Source organism: Camelus dromedarius, chromosome 22 (assembly GCF_036321535.1).
Source record: "Camelus dromedarius isolate mCamDro1 chromosome 22, mCamDro1.pat, whole genome shotgun sequence".
NCBI classification, from domain to species: Eukaryota; Metazoa; Chordata; class Mammalia; order Artiodactyla; family Camelidae; genus Camelus; species Camelus dromedarius.
The window spans coordinates 20,294,379-20,322,037 of record NC_087457.1 but is presented as its reverse complement, the minus strand read 5'-3'; the positions used below and the strand labels follow the sequence as shown (position 1 = coordinate 20,322,037).

Here is a 27,659-nt window from a genome sequence, read left to right as displayed (position 1 = left end):
TTTGAGAAGGGAGGAAAGGGCTGATGGGACTAGGGTGTCGAAAATCAAAATACTTATTTTAAGAATGTATTCATTGTTAACAAGAATGAAGTGCCATTAGCTTACTTTTGTTACCTGGCTGGAGTTTCTACCAGTCTTTGAATAATGCCAAGGGCATTTTAAGGGCATTCAAAAATGCCATGGGTACAACATTTATTAATTTGATGTTATAGACTTTAACATTAAAACAAAGTGAACGTGGTGAGAAGGTAGACATATGGAGCTATTTAATGATAAATTAATTAAGACATGTCCTTAAACCAAAAATACCAACCACAAACTGCCCATCAAAAGATCCCCTAACTTTATTTCTTGTGATTTGGAAAGGTTTTAAAAATGTTGTTAATTTGTCTTGAAAAGTTATTTTAAAAATGTAATAGCTCCAGAAGGATCTGTCCTTGAAGCTTTTTATGGAATTACAGTTGATACTTAAATTAATATAGTGGTTCAGGGTAGCTTCCAGATTCAAAGGAAGAGACTTCCAAAGAGGGATGTGAGAACAACAAAGAAAACTTTTCCTACATCCAGTGCCCATTAGGAGCAAGTGCAGACTTTTCAACAGGAGGCACTTCTACACTATTGTTCATGCAACAGAGAACTGATCTTCTGTGTATGTGCCAATTGAATTGGGCACCCTTGAGGTACAAGTTTCCTGAGGGAAACTGAAAGGGTGTGCTTTTCCACCAGTTACATAACTAAGCAGTAAATGGTAAGTTCCATGAAGGTAGGGAATTTACTCATTTGCTTCTATATAAGCAAGACCCCAAGCCCCCTTGGCAGATGGTTTGTGCACAATAATTGACTGAATGGATTACAAACTTGAGGTATTTTTTAAGTTCCCTGTAAAACTGGTGATTCCCTTACAAATGTAAACTTCTCATCTAGATGTGTGCTACAATTACATAGTTATTGGTCTGAGACGTTTCGGAGAAAGGGTTTGCACTTTACTTGACAACGGTGAACATTTATTCCTAATCCATCCACCACCACTCAAAATATATTCTCAAATTCTTTTTGACATCATTGAATAGAAGTAAAACAAATCAAAGTCATCTTACCTGTTTAGTAACAGTGTTGCCTAATATTCTCTGCTGACTCAGTCTATACATGGGTGTGAGTGAAGAAGCTCAGGAAGTATAGACATATTCTGAAATTGATACCTCATTAAAGCAAGGTCAAGTATGCATTGATGGCTAAAACTTTTCAGGGAAAATTCTGATAAACATGTAGGCTAGTACAGAAGTCAGTGCTTACAGAAATCCCTTTATACTTCTCAACCATGCCCCCGGCCAAAGCAAGTTAAGAACCTCAAGAGAGCCATCCCCAGATGAAGCAGCTGCACTGGCCACTTTAAAATTAAAGCCCCTGGAAGGTCATTTCTGCCCTCTGTTCATCAATCTGTGGTCCAGATTCCAGTCCAGAATCCACATGTCCTTATCTGTACTTCATGAAGGGCTCTATTCTTCCATAATTTGAGCTGAGGGCCAATAAAGACCCAATGGACTTCCCCAGGATTACATCTTGCACTTCCACCCCACCTCTCCTTGCACCACACAACCTAGATTTTCCTATCTGTGTTTACTTCTCTAGGTAAACAAAGGCTGGGAGAGGGAAGACAATAAAACTCCTTTGAAAGAATTTACCTGTTTCTTCCTGTATTCTCAGTTTTATTCCTAAATGACTCTAAGTCAAATACCTTCATTATCAAAAAAGCAACAGCAAATTAGTAAATTTAATTAATATTTCAAAACTCAAAGTCAACATACCTGTGATTTTTTTATTGAAGTAGAGTTGATTTACAACGTGTACAGCAAAGTGATTCAGCAATGTGTTTGTGTGTGTGCGCATGTGAACGTTTTCAGATTCTTTTCCATTATAGGTTATGCAAGATATTGAATATAGTTCTCTGTGCTTATATAGTAGGTCCTAACTGTGGTTTTTTAAAAACACTTTATTGAGGTATAATTGACACACAAAAAGTTGTACATTACTTGATCAGTCTGGAGATGAGGATACAGCCATGAAACCATCACTACAACCATGCCATAAACATATCCATCACCTCCAAATGCCATTATTATTATTATTATTATTATTATTATTATTATTATTATTATTATTATTATTATTATTATTATTATTATTATTATTATTGCTGAGATTAGCATGGTAGTGGCCAGGGACCGGGAGCAGGGGAATATGGGGAGGTAACTTAGTCAGAAGGTACAAAATTTCAAGATGAATTAGTCCTAGAGACCTGAACAGCATAGTGCCTCTAGTTAACAATACCGTATCATACACTTAAAAGTTTGATAAAAGGGCAGATCTTACATTGTGTTCTTACCATGCAAAAAAAAAGATAAATAACTGTGATTTTATTAATTCTTTTGTACAGCTCTGTTGTGATTTTTTAAAGGAACAACCTGAAATGAATAATACTAGAATTGTTTGCCTTAAGTGATGCTAAAAAATGCCAGCCCATTTTCATTCTTTTTTACTTGATCTTTCCTTCAAGAAAAATGTGTACTAATTTAGACAGGGAATTTGATCCACAGAGGAAATGCATCAGGATGCCGAGGGAGAAAGGAGCCAGGCACTTGGATTAGCTTAGCAAAATCTAGAAAATCTGTAGTGTGGGAAAACTAACCAGCAAAGAAAAACACATGCTCCAAATATTTTGCAAGTTTAAGAGCTATTTGTTGACTGTGAAAGACAGTCCTGGTAGATCTCCAAGCTTCTCTGCTCTCCATTTCTTCAGAAAAACAACAAAAAAAGATGATTTTTAAAACTCTGACATCATTTTTTTCTTTAATCTAGTATCATAATCATAGTTTACACATTATTAATAATATGCAGTTTTTATGGCATATTTTACTATGTATGATAGAATGTTCACTTCCTTGAACATTTCTAGTATTATAAATTGAAATATGTTTAAATTTTTCATTGTCATGGAAATATTTGTAGTCTTACAGATCAAATTCTTCATTCCTTTTATCTGGAGAGCTGACTGATCCCATTAGTTTTCCTTGAATGGAGAAAGTTCTTTTTACATGTGAGTGAGGAAAGAGCGGAGGTCCATCTATGTTCCTTTAGATCCACCCCACACCCATTTTTCTTCTTCGGCCAGTATGGAGGTCATCAAAAAGATCCCTTGCCCTCTGACTTCTTTTGAATGGAGAACACTAGCAAGAGAAGGGAGGGAGGAGAATGTGGGCATGGATTTAACCTGCTTTTCCCCTCTGTGAAGGATCACCTTGGAGACTGTCACCATCCTTCAAATGAAAAGGTCCTAGGTAATGTCAGCTCACCTTCTTCACACAATCCTCTCTCCACCCTCCCTCAGAGAGAGACGGAGAGTCTCTCTCTGTCTCTATGTGTGTGTCTGTATCTCTGTCTCTCTGTCTCTATACAGTTGTCTGGGATCCTTGTGTCCTCTCTCTTGGTTATTCTTGGTTTCTTACACCTAACTTCTGTCTTTGAAAGTAGTCCTTAATTAAACTTGCCTCTTCTTTTGTTCTCCAACCAATACTCTCTTCCTACCCTTAACAATTAGAGGAATTTAACTTACTGAAAAAATAACTCACCTCCTCTGCCTAGAAGTCCTCACTGCTCATCACTCCACTGAGCCTGCTATGACAGAAGTCACTGATTGTCATCCACAAGCTGAACCCATTAGAAGTAGACTTCTTATTCTACTTGTGCCCTTCAAAACCCTGAAGAATATTATTCATGCCTTCTTTCTCATTTATTTTTGGGTTAGATTTTGCCATATCACTTCTATCTCCTTAAAAGATCCTGTTTGATGCTCTTAATTTAATGATGTTGTTCAAGTCTCTGTATTCACTGCTCTGATTCTCGATGATTTCAGCAATAACCATGGTTTCAGTGACCACTTACATACTGAAACTTCCTAAATCCATAATTTCAGATCTTTTTGCTAATTGAAGGCCTGTATATTCAACAGCGTTATTATCAGTTCTAGGTTGAGGTCCCTTAGATACCTCAAAACAAAGGTGTCTGTTTATTAACCCATCTTTATTTCTAACCTATCCCTTCTCCTGAATTCTCTCACCTTAATGAATATTAAAACCATCTGCCTGAGAACAGAAAACAAGAATAGTGGATTCAAAAGTGTGCAACCCAGATTCTCCCTTTAAGACCAAGGCATGCATTTCCCCAGTTGCTATAGGAATGCTGACAGTAAATTAATGAGTCCCTCTCCAGCAAATGCCCCTAGCTAAATTAGGAAGCTCTTTTGCGCAAGGTTATATCTATTTCCTGGGGACAGTCCACGTCCAATGATTGTTATACATGGAGGAGAAAAGCTTACCGTTCTTGTGTCTGTTGCGGACAACTCCTGGGCTATCGCAGCTCGAGATCTAATGTAGGATCAGTGAAGCTTCTACAGCAAATCACAGTTCAACTTCTCTGTCTGTGCAGTCAGTCATAGTTTCCCTAATCTTTTAGAAGTGTTATTCCTTAAAGCACTCCCCAGTAAACTCCCTGCACAAAATCTCTACCTCAGTGTCTGCTGAATTTCTGCCTGTGTTTCCACCCTCGAACCCTTCTTCTCTTACTACCATCACTACTACTACTACTATTACTGCGACTGCTGTTGTTACTACTAACTCACACACACATACTCACTTACTGGAATTTTTTTTTAAAGAGTCTTATAACTCCATTCACTCCATTTTTCCAAATAATTTATGCTGGTGTATGCTTTGCCATCTTCAAAAAACACTAGTTCTTCTACCTGGAAAGTTTCCTCTGGCATATCCTATACTCTGTACCCCATCCACCTTTCACCTATATTTTCTGTGGCTCTCAAACTTTAATGTGCAAATCTTATTAAAGTGTAGATTTTGATTCAGTAGATCAAGGCTGCAAAGCTGATGCTGCTAGTCTGGGGACTACACCAGGAGCAACAAGGTCCAAGTTAACTCCTATTCATTTGTCAGAAAGCAGAGGTGGAGAATAACTGTTAAGTAATAGTGACATCTGAGTAGGAGCCTTTACCCTGATACGGTGTCTTACTGGATACTATTTGCATTCTCCCATAGTCGATAGACACAGAACTTGCCTAGCCATAGAGGAATATATCCAAGGACTGCAAGGTACTCCTTTGTAGCTGTTGATGGCTATTATTCTCCCTGTTGGCAACCCTGCTCACTGTTAATTATTTTACAATGGTAGTAGTCCCTAATAGATCATCTGTCCTATCTACTAGTCTCACCTACAAAGTGTCACTAGTGACAAAAAGGAAAAAAAGCAAATCAATATGCAAGCAAACAACAACAGTAAAAAACAGAATTAAGTAAAAATATCTCAGGCTACTGTAGAGGGATGTGGCTGCAACTTAGTATTAAATTAACATCAAAGGTAGCAGCTATATATAACACCCCACCTCTTTCAGGAGTGAATGCCCTTTATCTTTAAAATGTTGTGTCTTATTAATATGCCATCAGACAAGCTACTAAACTAATGTTGTCATTCATCATCCTTGTAAATCAATGAAATCTGAGTTACAGATGTTATTTCCTTTGATATAGTTCCAACAACAACCATGTATTTCATCTTATTAAAACCATCATATGTTTGCTATGAGGTTTTTGTAGCAGGTGCTCCAAGTAAAAGATAGAAAAAGATCAGGAAAATATTAAGCCAAAAAACTCAAAGAAATTATAGTAATAAAGGTAAATAATAATCAAAATATTATTATTATCAAATTATTAGGAACAAAGAATAACTATGGTGAATAAATAAAATAATTCATCAGGGATGTATAATAGTTCTGATTCTGTATTTATTTTGAAAACATACACCCCAAATACATAGCATAAAAACTGATATAATCACTATGAAATATTGATAAATTTGCTGTCATAGTTGGAGATTTTAAGATAGCATTATCAGAAATGTATAGTTCAAGTAAAAAAAAGGAATATAGAAGCTTTGAAAAACCAATAAATTTTATCTAATAGAAATATATAAAACCTTGAATCTAACAATTAGAGAATAGACATTTTTGTTCAAACATACAAAAATTATTTGTAAATGTTAGACAAGTGCTAGGTTTAAAAGATCTTTTCCCAACAGATAACAAAAAATTGTACTCATATTGAGGGCCATTATACATTTCTGTTAAAAGCAAGTACTCAGGACACAGTCTGTCTATGTTAATAGTCCAGCATTGTCACTTATTACTTGGATGGCTTTGGGCAATTTATTTAACCTTTCAAAGCTCAGTTTTTTCATCTGTGAAATGGGAATACAATACCTGTGTCATAAATTATTGCCTTCAAGCTAGAACAGCACTTGGTACCTGGTAAGCACTCGCTGTTAAGAAATATGATGATCAAATAATTGATAGGTCAAAGAAAACTTCTGATATTAAGTAGAGCATATTTGAAATTGAAAAACAATGAAAACACTCCAACTCAGCACTTGTGAAGTTCAGCAGACCTTGAACAGCATGAGTTGTATCTGTGCAGGTTCATTTACACACAGATGTTTTTCAGTAAATTTAGCACATGTATTTTCATTATACAGATCATTAAATTAACTAAGTGTGGGGAAAGTTTATGTTCAATTAGAGATCACAATATATGGAATCGAACTAGGGTTTGAGTCCTGATTCTATCAAAACTGTTTCAGCTTCCTGCCCTTGGGTGAGTCTTTATCAATTCCTTTGTTTTTGAAGCAAAGATACCAGTATACAGATTTTCAGCTGGGTGGCATTGGCGCCCCAACCCTCCGGTTGTTCAAGGGTAAGCTGTATAGCTTAATTAGTACCAAAAGAAAAACTTAGACCCTTAAATTCATGCACTATTATAAAAGAAATAATCAGAAGTAATCAGATAATTTTGACAAAGAAAGAGTTTGTGAAGGAGAGAAAGAATAAATAAACAATCTTAAGAATGAAGAGATGGAACAAACTACAGTTACAGATGAATAACTTTATATCAATAAATTTAAAAGGTAGGCAAAATGGGAGCCTTTCTAAAATGCATATATGTGTGTGTATAAATTTATCATATATATGCATACACATATAAATGGTTTATATATACACAGGTAAATGGACAACACAAATAGACTAATAGTAATTAAATAAGTTGAATTTATAGTTAGAATTCCCTCCCCACATCTCAACATAATGCATGTATACACAGAAACACCAAGCCCAGACAATTGTACTGTAAGTTCACTTAGGATTCAAGCAACAGTACTTAATAGTATACAAACTCTCTCAAAAAAGAGAAAGGAGGAAATAGGCCCCAACTCATTTTATGATAGAGAAGCATGATAAAGCCCATGAAAAGGGCCTGAGAAAAGAAATTTAGAGCACAATCCCATTCAATAAAATAGATAAAAGAGTCCTAAGGAAAATAATAACAATGTGTTGGCAATGTATAAATAATATGTAAAATAATGTATAAAATAATCAGAAAATATTTCATCAAATCAACTGAGTTTATCCTAAGAACACAGGGCTGGTTAAACACTGGAAAATCCATTAAAAACTTGCATAAAATATGAAGAGGCACAAACCTTCAGTTATGTAAATAAATAAGTCACAAGAATGTAATACACAGCAAAAGTCATATGGTCAAAAATATTGTAATAACTTTGTATGGGGACAGATAGTAGACTTACTGTGGTGATCATTTTATAATGTATGCAAATATCAAATCACTGTGTAGTACACCTGAAACTAATGTAATATTGTACATCACCTATATTTCAATGCAAATAAATAAATAAATGCATTTACATATAATAAACAACTTCATAAATAATATATAAATCTATAAAAATAAAAAAATTTTTAAAATAATATGTAAATCTAAACCATAGTCTGGCTGAATATCTTTGTACACATATAAAAGACAAAACATTTATAACAGATGTAATTAAAAATCTACAAATAAATATGGTCAAATAAATAAATAGGGATAAAATATGATAAACATACTGTTAAATTTAAAAAGTAATTTGCAGAAGGCATCATGCATAATGCCATTGATATGTCTTAAACGGTTAAAAAATTAGCACAATATAACCTATGTACTTTGAAATGATTACCACAACATAGTTAGTTAAAACATCCATCATCTCACATGTTACCTTTTTTCTTTGTGGTGAGAACATTTAAGTTCTACTTTCTTAGCAAATTTCAAGTATACAATACCATAGTATTAACTGTAGTTATCATCCTGTATGTTAGAGCTTCAGAACTTACTTGTCCCATAAATGGAAATTTGTCCGCTTTGATCAGCATCTTCCCATTTTCCCATACTTCCTCCCCACAGCCCTAGCAACCACCATTCTACTCTGTGTCTGTGAGTTCAACTATTTTAGATTTCACTTATAAGTGAGAGAGGTCATACAGTATTTGTCTTTCTCTGTCTGACTTTTTTTTCACTCAGCATAATGCCCTTAAGGTCTATACATGGTATTGCAAGTGACAGAATTTCCTTCTTTTTTATATATATCACATTTCCTTTATCTTCTCATCTGTTGAAAGATACTTAGGTTGTTTCCATTTCTTAGCTATTATGAATAATGCTATAATGAACATTGGAGTGGGAGTTATCCCTTCAACATAGTGATTTTGTTTCCTTCAGATACTAATCAATTAATCAACCAATCAATAAAACATATACAGCATTCCTCAATATCTACATCTTTGGGGGATTGGTTCTAGGATGCCACCTTTGAATTCCAAAATTTGCATATGTTCAAGTCTCAAATAAGAAATGACGTAGTATTTGCATATAACCTATGATGTGCATCCCTATACTTTAAATCATTTCTAAATTACTCAAAATACCTAATACAATGTAAAGAATAAGTAAATAGTTGTAAGTAAATTGTAAATGTTATGTAAAATAGTTGCTGGGGCAGGGAAAATTCAAGTTTTGCTTTTTAGAACTTTTTGGAATATTTTTTCCGAATATTTTCAATCTGCAGTTGGTTGAATCTTCAGATGAGGAACCCACGAATACAAAGGGCCAATTGTACACACATAAAAGTGTCAGACTAGACTGGATTTATTTCAGAATCTGTATCCTTTTGAGGAAAAAGTTATGAAATCATTCTGACACACAAAAAGGCATAAATGATATCAACAACTGTGTACTAAACACCTGTGTTGCAAATACAAGTGAAGCTTCTTCAGCTCCCCAGACACATTCCCCAACCTTCATCTTGGATTTATCCCTGTGATAGATTTAGTTTTTATCCACACTAAATTTCTTTGTACTTGACTACATATGTATCTATCCTAAGCCATATATAGCGCACTCTTTAGGGCTACTAAATTTCTATGACACATAACAGACTGGTAAATGCCCTGACAGCTTTCTGTTTCCCTATCAACATAATATTTGTGAGACCCATCCAAGAGTATATATTAACTCATGTTGACTCATTTTTCACTGATGTTTATATTACTTTTGGTGAACGCACCACAGTTTATCTACTCATTCTCCTATTGATAACATTTCATTTTTCCGGATATTTACTGTAATTCACAATGTCGCTGATTGTTGTACACATCTTCTTAATCTGTAGGATATATGTTTAGCAATGCAATTGTTGAGACATAAAAACTATATACATCTCAAATCTACCAGATAATAACAAGCTACTCTTCAGCATGGTTAAAACTATTTATATTTCTTCATCTATGAAATGAAATTCTGTTGCTCCATATCTTCACTAGCATTTGTTATTGTTGGACTATTTAGATATTTCCCAGTCTGAGAGCTGAGAAATGGTATCTCTTTGTGACTTTAATTTGCATTTTACTGATTTCTAGTGAGGTTGAACATTTCTTCATGTGTTTATTGGCCATTTGTATTTCCTTTCCTATGAATTGCCTTTTCATAATTTTTTTCTATTTTTCTACTTGGTTGTTTTCTTTTACTTTTTGATTTGTAGTTTCAAAAATCTATTTTGAATACTAATCTTTGTTAATATTTGGCATTCCAAATATCTTCTTCCAGACTGTCCCAATCTTTTCATTTTTATTATGTCTTTTGCTACCAGACATTTTTAGTTTTAACAGTCAAATTTATTAATCATTTCCTTTGGCATTTTTGTCCTCACTCCAAATTTTTATAAATATTCTACTTTATTTTATTCCAAATGATTTTAAAGTTCCCTCTGTCTCTCTCCATCTCTCTCTGGTTTATGTACAACGCCAACCTTGTCATCAATAAAATTTATATATGTCAGGGTCAATTCTTTGATTCTTTATTTCTGTCCTGTTGGTCTATTTTTCTGTCTCTGCTTCTGTTTCATACTGTCTTAAAACTTTGTAAGCCTTAATATCATAGGACAAATGCACCCACTGGGTTTGTCTTAAAATTATTTTACTTCTTTTGGGATCTTTGATCTTTTTTATGCATTTTTAGAATCATCATTTCAAATTCCAGTCAAATCCCTATCAAGATTTCTATTAGAAATATATTACCTTTTTGGAGATGATTAGTAAAGAATTGATATTGTTATTATATTAACTATTCTTCTCCATGAACATAGACTGTGTCTCCATTAACTTTAAGTTCTTCATATATATTTATTTTCTTCAATATCAGTTGGTAAAATATTATACTTATATTCCTAAGCACTTTTTATTTTTTGTTGCTATTGTGAATTGGATATTTTGAAGTATGTATTTTCAAAATGTTTTTTTCTGGAGTGTAGTAAATTATTTTAGTAGATTGTGTAACAGATTTGATACATACGTAAATATATAGCTATCACTAGTTATATTCCATTTTAAAAGTTCTATTATTTATTTATGCATTCTCTTTCTCTTTCTTTTTCTGAAAAAGATCTTCCAGATCTTTATCTGTCTCCTTAAAGATTTAGCTTTGACTCTGTTGGTTTCCTCTATTATAACTTTTTCTATTTCATTACTTCATACTTATTTTTATTATTATCTTTTTCCTACCATTTTTTCATGTCTATTTTGTTTCTTTTATAATTTCTTGGCTCAAATTCTTACATCACTAATTTTTAGATATTCTTCATTCAATATTTACATTCAATATTTACATTTATGGACATATTTTTCTAAGTATTACATTGAATATCCAATAATTTATTATTATTTAATCGTAAGTATATTATGTCAACAAATACATTTATGTAATGATATTTTATTGGCAAATAGGTTAAGACAAAATGCCTTTCTGGGCCAAGGTAGTTAAGTGTCAGTTGTGTGAGATTCCTCACTCTTTCTGCCGTCTAGGATGTTGATGATGCCAGGGTTATCTTGAAATTATAAGATGGTAGGTTCACAAGAGGGAATTCTGAGTCATGGCTTGGAAGAGAGCTATCTGTGTCATTCTGGCCTCTGAAATGGGCAAAACCCAAACATTTTTATATTAATCCACTGAGATTTCGCAGTTGTTTGTATTTGTTGGCTAACCTAGCTTATTCAGTGACACCCTCTTTCAGTAGGCACCTTGTACCTTAGACTTCCAAAATTCATTGTCTTTACTGGTCTCTTTCACAGTAAATATCTCTACACAGTAGATATAATAGTGGAGATGTGCTTTCAATTAAATGTTTTATATTATTTTATCTTTTTGAGTTTTATTCTGTTGATGAAATCCCCTCATACTAAATTTAACTATGAACACATATATATTTTTAGAGAAAGCTGTGTTTGGAGTTAGAAGTATTTTGTAGTGTATCTGAATATCAAGAAAAGTAAATGTGTTATTTGCATTAAATTTGCTCTGAGTTATTAATAGAGTAAATTAAATTATTGTTCAATGTGGTGGTAAAGAGAGCCAATTTCATTATTTTAAGTGGTACTTAAAATGCTTCTAAGTGTTCATTGATTTATTATCTTAAGACATTAGATGGAAAATGTGCTAGTTCCTTTTTTCTGTAAATGCTTATAAAAGTAAGAAAAAGCTGTGTAAGAAATCAGCTTTCAAATATCTAGTTCAATAACTGTAATTTTACTTTTTAACAGCTAGATAAAAATTAGCTTTTAATGAACACATGAAAATTTGCCCAGTTATCTAATTATACCCTAATTATTCTATAATTAGAATTTTATTTGAATGCAAAAGATAATAAAGATTTTTCTCCAACAATAATAATTTAGGCCATTAAAGTACTAATATAAGTCTTTAGCACTTAATGTTCTAAAAAAAGAATGAGTAAGCTTTTCTCCAGTCCTGGACAAAGTAAGGATGCAACTTATTAAACCATATATTATCCAAAATGAAACTCTTTGCTCCTCTACCAAAGTCATGATTAGAAGCTGTATTTTCCTACCAAATTTGAGCTCAGTTTTAGAATATTGGTATACAATATCCATAGGATGTAATTCCGTGATACTTTGTAAGAGAACCTGCAAGAATGGAACGTGGACCATTGCTTAGAAATCCTTACTTTAATAGCAAAGAAATATACAGTTCAGTTAGCCTATTAATACACTAGATTGTTGACCCTATTTAAGTGATGATTTGTCTGTATTAACAAGAGTATTACAATGGAAACACATACATTTTCCAGATGGAGCATGTACACCCCTAAAATCATGTAAGATCACTGGTTTTTGTTACGATCAAACAGATATATTAGGGCATAAATTATAATAGTTACTACCATTTATGAGGCTGCTGGTATGTGCCAAGAATTGTGATAACTGCTTTATATGCATAATCTCATTTGATGTTCATAGAATCCTCCTGTAAGTTGAATTCCTATTTTATGTGAGTAAATTGAGTCGCTAAAAGGATAAATAAATTGAATACTGCTTCCAAAGCTGGTGCAACTTTCACAAAAACACCCTGCTTGTTTTCCCAATTATTGGATATATTTCTAGTATGAATTGCATATTTTATATTTTATTTATACAGACTTTAAGTACTTTTTCTGAATGTACGGATTCTATCCCAAATCGGTGAAAAAGAGAAATATTATCATTATTTCAGAAAATGATGGCTACAATTGTCTGGGAAATTATATATTAAACTGTGGCAAGAAAAAAAAATATATAAATCAACTTTCTAGCAGAAAGAGTCCTAAGCAAGGAACCCCATCTGGTGTGACAGCCTCCAACACTGTCTACTGCCAACCCCATGTCAATTTCCCTCTCTTTTCCAGATCACAGTACCAGTGACAGAAATCCCTTAGTTTTGGAGATAGTGGTCACTATTCCAGCCTCCAGGGATGAAACTTGACTACTGTATGCCAATTCCAGTAACTTCTTTCCCCTCGAGAAGTGATTGGAAGTTAAATCTTCTGAATAGGGCTTCTAGAAAGCCTTTGCTTTCCTAATGCAGATAGAATTTCTTGAGATGCTGCAGTTATATTATAGATGTGAAGATGGACAACATTCTGAGGATGGCTATGTAGAGGGTAGAAAGAACAGCTTGAAACTGCTTGATTAAATTGTTAATCTTTCTCAGATCCAGTTTTCAGATAAAAAGTTAAAAATGGAAGCACCATCTTGTCCTACATGTATAGACAGCATACACTCATAGAGCTAGCTATTTAGAAGGTAAATTTAGAAAATGATACATAAATAATAGCATAGAGTTAAAGAACTTCAAAATGCACATTCAATATTTCAAACAAAAAAATCAGTAAACTTAAACCAGATTTTCCTGTGCCCATGTTAGAATGCTAGGGTTAAAAGCAAAATTTTGCATTCACTCTTCCAGCTTGGGGTTTTCTAAATATGTCCCTCCAGGGCCTCCATAAGTAGAGTTTTTCACACATAGTAGCTCCTTTCTGCTTACAGACATTCGGGCCAATGCGGACATCATTTGTCCCCTCCTTCCATAACCCAACCTGGTCGCCCTGTACCTACGGAAACTGGACTAGCATTAGGAATGGGGAGGATAACTGGATAATGAGGGGTAAAGAAGAAAGGGGATTTTTAAGACATAGGGTATGGAAACTAGGGTAATGGAAACATACTTTCAACATGCAGATAATTCTTTAAATCCAATTTTTAAAAATTTATTGTTAATCCTGTGGCTTAGTCCAAAAGGGGCAGAGACAATCACTAGAATAATAGGCTTTATTCCAACCTTTTTAGACAGAAGTCTTCTAACCCAGAACAGTATGGGGAGTGCTTTAGGATGTTCTTTCCCATGAAGAAAAGCTAAAGACACAATACTGTGCTTACAAATTCTGGAGCACTTTGGAATAATGATGTTGTGATATGCAAATTGTCATCTCTCATTTCTCAGCGCTCAGAGAGAAAAAGGGTTTGATTTCCAGTCTCCAAAAAGAAGTTTATTTGCAAACATGAAATGGGGCTTCTCCCAGATGTGTTCATGACTATAATCCTTTCTGAGACATTGTCTTGATTGTTAAGTAGTTCATCTTTTCTATCACACTGGGATGCCTCCCACATCCAAAGGTAGAATGGCAGCTGCTAACCATGCAAAAGGTTTTCCATTTTCAAGGGAAAAGAATTATTTTACGGATTTAATTTTCTCTGACAGAAAACACAATCTACCTACAAAATGGAGTAAGATAACTTAATTAACATCTAACTATACCTTGGCTGCTAATGGATACCATGTTCCTTACCCAATGTTAAATTCAGAAAATGCTGCTGCCAGATTAAACCTCCCTAAAGGAGCAATAAGAAAATATATGTATCTAATCCATTTATAATAGAAGAAATGACCTGGGGCAGTAATGTTATTTTCTATTAAGGTAATCCGGAAAGTGGATGGAAACCAGTTAGACAGTAATTTAATATAAGCACAACACAGAACTCAGAAAATGAACAAATTTGTTCCTTCACTGAAGAACAGTTAAATGGTATCTTAAGCTTGTATTTGATCTGAGAAAATTATTTCCAAAGCCAGGAATATAGTAATTTAATGAACACTACTTCAAAGATTATTGAGAAGTACTTTCCAAAACAAATGTAAAGCACATAGTTCCTCTTTAGTGATTATAAAATTTGTTAGAAAGCCATCATCTTAACTTCTATATTTACAGTTTTTTAAAGTAAGTGAGTTAAAGAAATCTTTACTAAGAATCAAATATCTGTCCAACATCATTGTAACACAGATCAGATCCCAGGATAGAAAGTCTCTAAATAGACTTTTACATATTTACATTTTTAAGTTATTGCATACTTATATTTAACCTTTGTTTATCGGAAAATAAATGACATCCTCATAAATCCTATGTTTAAAATACAACTTATATATCCACTTATAAAAAATTCTCTCCCTCTCTTTCTCTCTGTCTCTCTCTGTGCGTGTACGTGTGTGTGTGTGTGTGTGTGTGTGTGTGTGTGTGTTTAATGTTCAAAAGTCTTCCTGGATCTATTGTCTATGTAGAAACTGTTCTAAGCTGAAGTGGCATTTCTCTGTGCCAGTTGTTTCTCTGTTCAGAGCTCAGCCTGGGGAAGGACCAGCAGAAATAGCAGCATGAACTGGGTAGTAAAATTGACAAGGAAACTGGTCAAGTTCTAGTTAGAGAAGTATTATCACACTGCTCTTTAGCTACTCAGATTTAACCCCCAAAGCCCCTAATATTCCAATATTGAGATCTTATTATGAAGCAAGTAAAATGTTATTTTAAACATTTATATACATACTGTCTGCATTTGAAGACAATTGATTGTAAAATACCTTTTTAATAATGGTATTTTCAAAGAAATACCTTTCAAAGAAAAAGAAATATATTAAATACCCACTTTTAAGCAATCAAAATAGTTTTTGTCTTAATAACGACATTTCATCTTAGTAATTAAATATCTTCTTCAGTATCAGAATGAAAGTTTGAGTATAAGCTGTCTTCAGATCCAGAAAACAAAGATGCTTCTGAATCTCTTCCCTTCTTCAGTACTTATACCTTGTGGCAAAGTCACATCTTACTCTTGATAGATTTTGCTCATGATCCTGACCTCTTTCTTATAAAAATGGCTTATTCTCAAATTTCCTATGGTTAAACTCATGTTTTCACTTTTTCCTTAATTGATTTGTATATCCCTGGAAAACTTCTGATTGAGAAATGTTTAGCATTTGTTTGACAGTTCGTAAGGATGCATAAATTTGCAACACCAACCTTTTTTATTTTTCCCAAAATATGATTACAATGTATTCTAATAGTACATTTGGCAATTTCTACTTTAAAATTATTAATTTGTTCAATTGCATAAGAATGAATGCCTTTTCATCATACATGATTCAAATTATGCAAATTAACTCAGATTCCATACCCTGGTCTTCATCTAATAGTTGAACATACATTTTACCATAATTTATTATCTGAAGCAGTCAGACCACAACTGTTGCAATGATACTGTTCCTGAATAGTAATTTTAGGTCTACATTGTAGACAATCCTACACTGATATTTAATAAAACAATTTAGAGAAAAACTACCATAGAGTGCCAAACTTTAAAAAAGTATGTTAGAGTTTTCTTTTTTTTCTTTTTTTTTTTAAATGGTGAAATAACAGAAGATGTTTTAGAGATTGTATTAATTATATCACTCATCCATTACTTAAACTGATTTGTTTGTTATTTGTCATTTGATAGTTCCAGTTTCTCAACAAGACAGCAAATCCCTAAAAGGCAAATATATACTTAACATCTGTACTTATCACCACCAGTAACTTCTACTATTCTGGCAGCACAGATTAAGAAATATATAATTCTGTTCAAGAAAAGGTCATAAAGGGATGTATATAGCCCAAAATTTATGGAAATTGTGGAAATAGCAATGGATAAAATGGCTCTTTTCCTTGAAGAGTCTTTTATCTGGTTTTTAGGTGTTCTCAAATTTAAAAATTAGAAGCTCCTGTCCTCAACCCCAAATAATAGTCTAGTAGCCAAATCAGAAAAGCATCACAGAAGATAATCACATGCAATGTAATAAGGGCTTCAAGAGTGGTGCATAGATAGTTCAATTATAGCAGAAAAAAAATCTATTTTTTCCCAAATGATAGCTAGATTTTTTTCCATCTCACTTCTCTGTACTGATCTTAGTGGTCAGTTGCCATCTATATATTGAGTATAATAATAAGAAGAAAAGGATGAAGAATACAGACAAAAACAGCAATAAGAAATTGGCAGAGCTGAAAGTTTTCCTTCTATGATGTGTTCTTCATCAGCAAAATTACAAAGTAAAATCAGACATGGTCAGCTGAAAATTTTTTGAAAATTATTTGTAATACGAATTTCTATCCACTACTGTTAACAAGCAACCTTGCTCTGAAAATTTATTGTGGCTTATAATATTAACTAATAATTGCATACAAATACCATGATTTTGTCTTATCTTTATTCTACCCTTTAAGCTTGTTTTCTTTGTGTGTGTGTAATTTTAAAATTCAAGGCTTACATAATTTAAGTGGCCATACTGCTTGGTAAACATCAAATCCCTTCCCTAGCAATTAGTCATTAGTTACTATATCAAGTGCACTGAGTGTCCTTATGCACCTCAGTACCTACACTGGGACCCTGTCTCTCTGTATCCAACAAATCAGAGTGATGCTTAGCAAAGTAAGGAGCCTCCAGGACCCTGCTGCAAGGATTATGGCCAAAATTCATTCCATTTAGTTATTGCCTCAGCTAAGCCTGCTGTTAAATACTCTGAGTATCTATCTCCCTTTTAATTAAATGTTGCAAAAGATAGGTAGGTAGATGATAGATAGATAGAGGCCTAGATTGAGACCTAGGTAGAGACATAAATAGGTGGTTTCTGGTAAAATCCTAAAAGAAATATCCAATCAAATATATTTGGAAACAGTTCATTTAAAAATAATCAGATCAGGACTCTGGTGTTTTCACTCTCTGATTGGTTTATCAAGTTTATAGCTACCTCTAATGCACTGCTATATATATAAAATGCATATATTATATAAATATATTTAAAACCAACATAGTAAGACATCTGAACATTCCAACCATTCTGAAACTTCCTGAATCCTATGCATTCTACATCCTCTGAGTTCTAACACATTTGCTCTCACATCACATCCTATACCTTCATTTGTGACCTGGCAGAACCTTTAAGACATTTACAGATCGATAGAGGCCTTTCACAAACTGAGAGTTACATGCTGGTTGCACTGTTTTCCCTCACGTTGTCTGGAAGTAACCACTGGAGTTTACTAAAGGTAAAATTAGAAAGTTAGGTCTAGCTTTAAACAGGGACCAACGTACCTTTACATGCATGTTGTTTCACAAAACTGACACCTCATATCTTAGTTTTTAGTTTTTAATATAGATGTAGAGATTTTGCTGAAATGAATGAGGAAATACATTTTTATTGTGAAAGATATAAATTAAGGCCTACAGTAAATAAGGGCTTCAGAAAAAGCTTACCATATTTTAAGGCAGAAAAAAACAGCCTATTAGCTTTTCAGAATCTTCTGAGAGATTATTTGTGCAAAGGAAGCAGTTTTTAGGCAGAGGATATTTTCTTATAAGGTTCAATTTTAGACCAAAATGCAGTCCAGCCTGGTAACAGAAGATGAATCATGATGAATGTTAAGGGGTCTTCAGGTTCTAAGACTTTAAGGTACATTTGATAGTTATGCTGATTTACACAGTCACATAAGCCATCATTAAAACAGACTGATATTTCATTTATTTCATTAGATTCTATTGGTTAAAATATTCTATAAAGTGGGGAAGAAAAAAAAAGCTTAATTATTCATCCATTTAAAAAATGTTTCTTCAATGCCTCCTCTGCAGAGCCTTGTTCAGGATGCTAAGATACATCAGTAAATAAAACAAAGTCCCCTTTCTCTGGGAGTGTATATTCTATTGGGTGAGATAAATAGTAACCAGAAACACATGAATAACCAAATGCTATGAAGGAATAAATAAAGCAATATAAGGAGAGCATGGTGAAGGTGTACATACTGTTTCTATAGGTAGTCAAGGAAGATCCCACAGGTAAACTGACATTTGAACTGAAAATTCAAAGCAGAGAAATCCATCTGGAGTAAAGTATTACAGGAGAATAATCAGCACGTCCAAGTTCCTGAGGCAGGAGCTCCCTTGACACCCTGGAGGGATGGCAGGAAGGTCAGGGTGCCTAGAGCTTAGGGAGCAAGGGAGGGTAGTGCAAGAGAAGGGGGACGTCAGAGAAACTGGGTAAGGGGCTGGCTATTGCAGACCACCACTGAGTATTTTTACTTTATTCTGAATTAGATTGCAAGTTGCCAGACAATTTCAAGATCACTTATTAGAGCAGGACGTTATTGGAGGATCAGGAGAATGACATAAGCTGATGCTTGTTTTAAAAGAATCAGGCTGCTGTGTGGAGAACGGACTGTGGGGCCAGGCCATATAAAAGGGCAAGCTAATTAAGAAGGTGAGCTTGTGGTCAGCTCTGCCAGGGCAGTAGAGGTCGAAATGGTGAGAGTTGTAGGATTCTAGACATATCCTTAAAATAAATTGACAGAATTGGGTGAAACTAACGAGAAGAACTCCACAAAAGGGAAAAATACTTCCAGAAAATGCAGCTCTCAGCTGGATTATCAAACAAAGTTATCTGGCTTGTAATACAGAAATTAAGATGTGTTAGTCTGTATACAATTATAGTGAAAATACTATGCATAAATACCCATAAGATATAGAGATGTCTAATGGCTAACACTGTCCTGAGCTGAATAAAGTGGCTCCAAAAATAGGGAGACTCCACTCCCCTCCCGTCATGAAAATTTTCACAGCAGAGACCACATGTATCCATCCACAAGTGTTGTTTCAGAGAGCTGCTCAGTACCATTATGTGAGAGATTACACTGCTTGGAGATAAACCTTGTGATTTTCATCCCAATAGGGGAAAAATGAGAAGAAATTAATACACAGTGGAAAAACTTCAAAGAAATGAAAGATCAATCTTATTTTCATGTAACCCTTGTTTCAAAATATACTTCATACCATAAACTTCAGTGAAATATATGTCAATTCCCCACTGATGTCTGAATACACCCACAGCAGATTGTACTTTCAAAACTAGGGTCAACAAATGGAGAATGGTTTCATTGTCTGCAACAGCATTCCCTGATTGGAAACCGTCCCTTGGGAATTCATTGCTGAAGACAAGTCCCACCCCTTGAAACTGCAGCCACCCTCAGTTATGATCATCAGACAGGACATCGCCAGGAATCTGTTCTACCCAGCTTCAGACAGACCAACACAGGTGATTAACCAGGTAAAACCCTTCCTTCTCTTTTTATATTTAATATTATATATACCAATATATACACATTATTATGTGAGCAGTTTGCATGTTAGTGTTTCTGAAAATATGGTCATAGTACTTTATTCATGAAATGAAGTTTTATAAGTAGAGAAAAATGCCTAAGATTAAATATACCTAAAAAATTGAGATATTTACTTAGTGTCACTTTCTGGCATTGACTGAAATTATATTCATCAAAAAATGTGTAATGCTTTCACATGGAAAGTATGAGTTTTTAACAATAAGTGATAATTGCAGTGCTCTGCCGGACAGTTGTTTAGAAAGATGATTTCTGCCAAGATTTCAAAGTGAAAATATTTGTTCTATTTAAAGCAGAAGGTACTATTTGGGATTTGCATTTTCATTTCTGTTTTCATATCCATTATTTTATTGAATAATTTCAGTACATATATAACATTATCATTGCATTCTGAAATTATGTATGTTTAAAGTCATTTTGAATAGAAAAAATTTTTATACTGTTCTTTTTAGCATAAACTTTTTCATAGAATATGATTGAAATCTATGAACTAAATCATTTACCTCTTCTGACAATTAACTAATGTACCAAATAGATCCAAGCAACTTAGATCCAAGCAACCAGAAAAACACTGCCAAGGTGATATTGTCTAAAGGCATATCTTTTTAAAAAAAATTCAGAGCTGCTTAATCAACAGTGCTACAAATGAAATGATCAGTCGCCTTGAGGTGAGAGTTAATTGAATGAACACACAGCCTGTTTTCCCTTACAGCAACCTATAACACTAATGGATAAGCTAATTTTTTCTTCCCTAAAGTAATTGCACAGTCTCCTTAATTTAAAATCACTTGCATTTACTCGGTTGTTTTCTAACAGGGCAAAGGTCCTGAACATTTAGGCTGGGAGATTTAAATTGTCAATATGATGTAGGGTGTAGGACTCTTCAGCATAAGTAATCAAAATTTACCGTGCATCATATTATGTTAAATACATTATCTGTTACACTTTGCAAGAAAGATAATATTACTACAAATTAATCTTATAAAACCCTAGGTATGATCTTATTTTCTGTTGATTCGATGATTTCAGTTTCCACATCACTTAGGAAATTCTGAATGAAATATTAAATGAAAAAATTATTCTCATCAAACTCTGTCTAGCTCAGTGAATTGTGTATATTAATTACTGTTTTAATATTGTCAAGACTCACATAAACCAGTGAATGATGCTAGAAATGTTACATAGAAATGGGTGACAAACTCAGCATCCTAATGAGAAAAACCCAGCTCATATTTCCGATAGCGTCTCTAATGCACAAGAAGAAATTATTGCAAGTGTTAGTCCGCATGTTTTTAGTATTTCTTATTACAGACAATTTACAGGGCAAGAAATTTTTTTTGAATTTTATTAGAAGAATTTGCTCCTTCTTTGAACAATTTAATTTATTCATTATCTTAAATTTAATTACCTTAAAATTTAGCATTTCACTTTGTTATATTAACAGCTCTGTTATCTAAGGTATTGCCACCTAAAAAGCTTAAGAAATCTTAATTTCTGATACCTTAAAATAAGTCTTCAACCTAGCAAAAGGACCTGTCTCTGGAAGTGGTCTGATGACAAAAAATTATATTAGCTACAGATGCTTCTATCTAAGCAAATTTTTAAATAAAGGAGAATACAAAATTCCTCCCTCAAAACCTTCACAGAATTGGAAAGTTTACAGACAAAATTTTGGGAAATAGTAGAAATTTGAAAAATTTATTTTTAAATTTTATTTAATTTTATTTTGTTTGTTCAGTAGACTGGAAATGCCTTTATTTTGCCCTAACTTTAAAAAAATCTATGGAGAATTTTTAAATATATACAAAAACAGCAGGGTAATGAACTTCTAAGTAGCTAGGACTAAGCATTAACAATTAACATGATTTTTCTGAACGTGTATCCCATGAAGAAGCCTGTAGTTTGTTGCACCTACTCAGAACAATGATTACCTCACCTTTTTCTTATCTCTAATCACCTTTCCCCACGCTCCCCATGTCCCAGACCACCTGCTTCTTTATCCCATAAACACCCCAGCCCCTTGCCCTCGGGGAGGCAGATTTGAGATGTGTTCTTCCATCTCATTGCTGCATTGGGAATAAGCCCTTTCTCTACTGGGGAAAAAAAGGATTAACACATATGGCCGTTCTTGTTTCATACATAGTCCCTTCAGTTTGTTCTAGTTCCCATGTTACATTGAAGTAAATTCTAGACAGCCTGTCATTTCATATGTAGACAATCAGTATGCTTCTCTAAAACATAAGCTCTTTCTTTAAAACACTGCAATACCATGATCACAGGTTTTAAAAATACTAAAATATATTGTAAGTGTATAAATACCCTGTAGTCTCCTAAATGTCTTTTTTTTAATATTAAAAAAAACAGGATCCAAATAAAACTCACAGATGGCAATTGGTTGATGCAGGGATGGGTTTGGGGCGCATTAATCTGCAAATTCTCCTATCTTGTTTTTTCCTTGCACTTTGTTGGAAAAAAAAATCCTGGATTTTTGTCTTGTAGAGTTTCGCGATCTGGATCTTGCTGATTACAGTATCATGGTGCAATTTAGCAGGTTTCTCTGCCTTCCATATTTTTTCTGAGTTAGTATTTGGGTCTAGAGAATTGCCCAGATTCAGGTTCTATTTTTTGACCATAAACTTCAGAGGTGGCCTGGTGACCCTCCTTCAGGAGGCACTTAACATGGAGCTGTTTTCCTGTTTGTGGTGTCAGCTGTCATTGGTGCTCAATGTTGTATTATTTTAATTTGAAATGTAAAAATATAGTTAATTCTGAAAAATAGTGCACACATTGAAAATACATATGGAAAACAGCCCAAAATGAAATATGAATATTACTTCTGGGTTATTTAGCTAGCACAATCACCAAAGCAGGTTTTTTTTTCTTGTGTATGAATGCAGTTTTTGGAATTTGAAATTACATATAAAATTAAATGTCTCAGGATTCTTAGAAAATGTCCTCTTAATTCATTTCTCTATTTTCTTTTCTCTGTGCTCTTGTTTCTTTGTCCTGTTAATGCTGGTTCTTCATTGGACGCTTAGCCACATTATCCAAGTTGCCATCTTATATGCCAGCTTCACATTGTTAGCCTGATTATTCTAACAAGTACTTTCCTGCAAATTAACTGGATTATAGCAATGATGTTTCCAAGAATCAAAAAGAGGGCACGTATCCTGAAAAGTAACCATTTTGTCACATTTCTAGCAATCTGAGAAATATTGCTCCCAGGCTAAAATGCCAGCATTTCTTTAAAAGTTCTATTACTTAAGGAATCAAATGGACAGAATATTTTAAATGATAATTTTCTCAGACAGGAGCTTATACATTAAAGCATAAGATAGCATCTGCTTATTGGAAGATGGGAATTTGAGCTCATAAGCTGGTCAGAAACCTGATTACTAAACTAAAGTATGAGAAGCCAGATCTAGGGCAAGGCTAGCTTATTGGTGGATGGCTGAGTGTTGTATTAGAATCCTTGATGTTGCCATACTTAGAATAACATTAAACAAGACGAGTCTGACTTCAGGAGGTGTTCACATGGCTTTATCTTAAGAGAGTGTATGAAATGGAGACCCATTTTTGAAAATGTATAAGAACCAAAATAAATGAATATTTGTTAAGAAAGTACTGAACAAAGAGTGAAACACAACTTAAACTGGGAATGTATCCATGATTTTATAAAATGAGTATTACATATAAAATGAGAACACTCCATTTGAGTAGTTAAATGGTTGTTCACAGTAAATAGGCAGATATACACAAATAAAGGTCCTGATCAGTTGATGCTATAACTATATATGTACACAATATGAAAATAAAATTAGTGAGAAGGAAACTTCACTTTGGATGCTGTTTATGGCAATCCCATTATTTTATGTTAAAACAAGTTTACTTTAAATAAAAAATGAACTCTTTAACTGCCTACGATTTTGAAAGGCATAAAAATGAAAAGAAATCTCTATTAGGAATTAAAGTAATCATGTCCAGGTATACGATGGTATATTTTTGTATTGCCACTTTTCCTTCTTTTTAACTATGTCTGTTCTACTTTCTCATTTGAGTGAAGATTACTTGAGGATTGTGCCTAATAATTGACAGAAAATGCAAAATTTCTTTGATGTTGAGTTACTTTAAAATATCCTTGGACACTCCAGTTGTAGCTAATTTCCTGGGGTTCAGGTAATAAGAATAACTGTTATTTCTTCGAGTGGAAATGTTGACTGCTGAGCTTCATTGAGACATTTTAATTACTTTAGTTCTTAATTTCCCCTAGGAATTCTTTAATTTGTTTCCTCTTAAAGTTTCAATCATTGAATTTTATACTACTCGTTCCTTAAGAGAGTTTATAAATTAAACGAAAAATTATCAGAGACACAGGTGTGTCTCTTTACAGTGCATTTACTTAAGTACAAACCCATAAAAAAGAATTGAGAATGATATAACATGGAGCCCCTTATAATCTGAGTGTGTGGCACAACTCCTAAAGGAAGAAAAGCATGTTTTCTACTGATTTCTCAGGTTTAAGGTTCTTGAGATACTGCCATATGTGTCAATTTCCCCAAGTAATAAAAAAGGTAGTGCCTCTAATTCAGGCAAGACTCAGTGGAGAATGATAATTATAATGAGGATGCGAAACTTGAATTGGATTCTCCTATAGGCACATAGTAATACACACATAGTAAGTTAGAGATTTGTTTTCCTTTCTCAACTGTACGTTTTACTTACTATATAAGATTTTTATAATGCTTTTTCTTTCTTCAGAATTGTTCTTGCTATTTAAGGACCTTTGAATTCCCAACTTAAAATCAGCTTGTCAATTTCTACCAAAAGAGATTTTTATTTGGATTAAATTTCTGTGTAAATATGGCTAGAATTGACATTTCAATATTGAATCCTCTAATCCATGTATTTGGTATATGTACCTATTTATTTAGCTATTTGTTAATGTCTCTTAATAATGTTTTATAATTCTCTGGGAGAATGACTATAGGTTTTGTAGTTTATTCCTAGATATTTGTGTTCTTGGTTAATCTTTTGTTCCTCATCAATATTTGGTAGTAAAATCATAAAAGAAAGTAAGACACACTCCATCCTTTTGTCATCCAGCATATTTTGACTAATATAAAAATGTTAGATAAAACCACCTGAGCTTAGGTTCTATTTTAGTGATAAATAATTAACAAAGTTTTCCTGTAGATCTTGATTTGTACAAGTTTTCTTCTTCTGTTCAAATCACTTTTAGTTATTTATTATTGCTCTATGACGTTAACTCATTTTATTGAATGTGCAAAATCATTCATGAGATTAATATAATGATCTTTATAATTCTTTAATCGCCCTTGCTATTGTTAATGTATCTGGTTTATAATTTATAATGTCATGTATTTTTCTTTTCTTTCTTTTTGTGTTAATCACACATGAGAGGAATTTTTTTTATTATTGATTTTTCTGTAGAAGCAGGCTTTTTCTATCAGTATGCCTATTTGTTTTCTAATTAACAATTTTCAGGGTTCATCTATGTTAATTTACTTCTCCTACTTCCTTTTGCCTTGTGTTTTGGTTCTTAAATGTTTAGTCTGACTTATTTTCATTTATATTTCAGTTACAGAAACAATGAAGGCTGTAATTTTTTCTCAGAGTATAACTGTAAACATACACCATTTTTCACATTTATATTCTATACAGAATCTCATATTTTCCTACTTAAAATAATGAAATATTAGTTTTGCAATTATAGCATTCCACATGACAGAAAAAAACCCTAATTATTTTTCAAAATTTTAGCTCATTCATGGAATGAGGTGATTTTGATGTAACATATACCTTAGGAAGTTGACTTTGGGCTGATTTGTCATATTCTAAGGCCGTTGTGTAAATTGATTTCTCTAATACTGATTATTAAAGCAAAGTAACAAAAGTAATAATGCAATAGAATAAATTTTACATTAAGCATTTAAAGAAAAATCCAGTGCTTGCAAATGTGTCGATAATCATCTTGTAAGCTGAAGTAAAGGAAAGATAATTACTTTTGGGAAAATTTACTATATCTTCAGGTTAATAAGAGACAGAATACTAAAATAGTAGGTGAGTTCCAAAAGGGATCTTAGGAAGCATATGTCACTCACTCCTATATCTTACTTAGCCAAGAAACTCTTTCTTCAAGGAAAATATTTGTTGCATATGTAAATAATAAAAGTAACCAAAGCAGAACCACTCTAAGTGGGCTCAGCAGAGGTGGAGAGGGTTTGCTTGCCCCATTTTCCCTAGCCTACTCTGCATAGCGCAGCACTTAAAAGTGCTGTGGTCAGCAGCATCACCCAACACTACTCTTCTCTATCTAAAAAATGACCTGAGGGCGTGGGGTGGGTATAGCCCAGTGGTAGAGCGCATGCTTAACATGCAGAGGTCCTGGGTTCAATTTCCCAGTACCTCTATTAAAAAAGGAAGAAGAAAAATGACCTCAGTGGAAAAATAGTGAAATTTTAGTTAAATTTTACTTTCCTTTTTATACCTGTCTGAATTCTTTTTCATTTGACATTTTAATAATTCTTATTATACTTAAAAATCTGAACTATCAATCCAAATACTCTAGAAAATAAGCTTCTCTATTAGATGAGAAAATTGAAGCCTAGAGAGGTTTGTTTAGACAAAGGGCAGACCACTACTAGTGCCAGAGGAAAATTAGTAATCACTCTTGATACCTTTTTTCTTTTTTCTATATAAATTCCCTTAACTCCTAATAATTTATTCAAGTCTACATTCCTTACAAAGGTGGCTAAATTTAGTTTTCATGTGGCTCTCTTACTTATATATGATGTAATTTCAAATCTTGCATATAGCAATTCAAGTTAAAAATAGATCAGAATGTGTCTACAAGTTTGTTTTTTTTTTTTAACTCAGTCCTGCTCTGTAGTTATGAAAGGTATTTTCAGTGAGAATTTGCAAGAGAGCAAGATGTTGACTTTGAATAAGAATATCTTCATTAAATATATATTTATACACATACATACTTCATATATCATAATATCATTTGTTCTAACCTGGTCAATGCCTCTATGTTTGTGCATTCTGCAGTTCCATTCAAGCTTTTATTCTCCATCACACACACACACATACAGACACACACACGCACAAAATGATCTTTATCTTAGTGTAGACATATAAAATAAGAGTTACTTATTTTAACAAAAAAGAGCAAAATATTAAATTTATCAATATGCTGAGAAGTATAAGTATAGCCCAATAAATGAGATGGTGTTTCAGGCAAATTTTTTTACTAATTTTTACATGGTATTAAACTCATTCAAGTGGCCAAAATGAGCAGTCTCAACAAAGATTGGATAATTATTTGTTGTAAAAATAGG

At 33.3% G+C, this 27,659-nt stretch overlaps 1 protein-coding gene and 1 pseudogene across 2 annotated transcripts in view; one reads left to right on the top strand and one right to left on the bottom strand.

Moving 5' to 3' along the window:
* LOC105102394 (DNA methyltransferase 1-associated protein 1-like) overlaps positions 1–27,659 on the bottom strand; it is a 75,131-nt pseudogene that overhangs the window by 30,340 nt on the left and 17,132 nt on the right.
* The window catches only part of DLC1 (DLC1 Rho GTPase activating protein), a 416,507-nt gene continuing 408,994 nt past the window's right edge, over positions 20,147–27,659 (top strand). Inside the window, exon 1 of one of the 2 annotated variants that reach the window (XM_064477493.1) lies at positions 20,147–20,228. The gene's annotated coding sequence lies outside the window, so the exon portion shown is untranslated. The remainder of the gene's footprint in view (positions 20,229–27,659) is intronic. The other variant, XM_064477492.1, reaches the window with a different exon arrangement.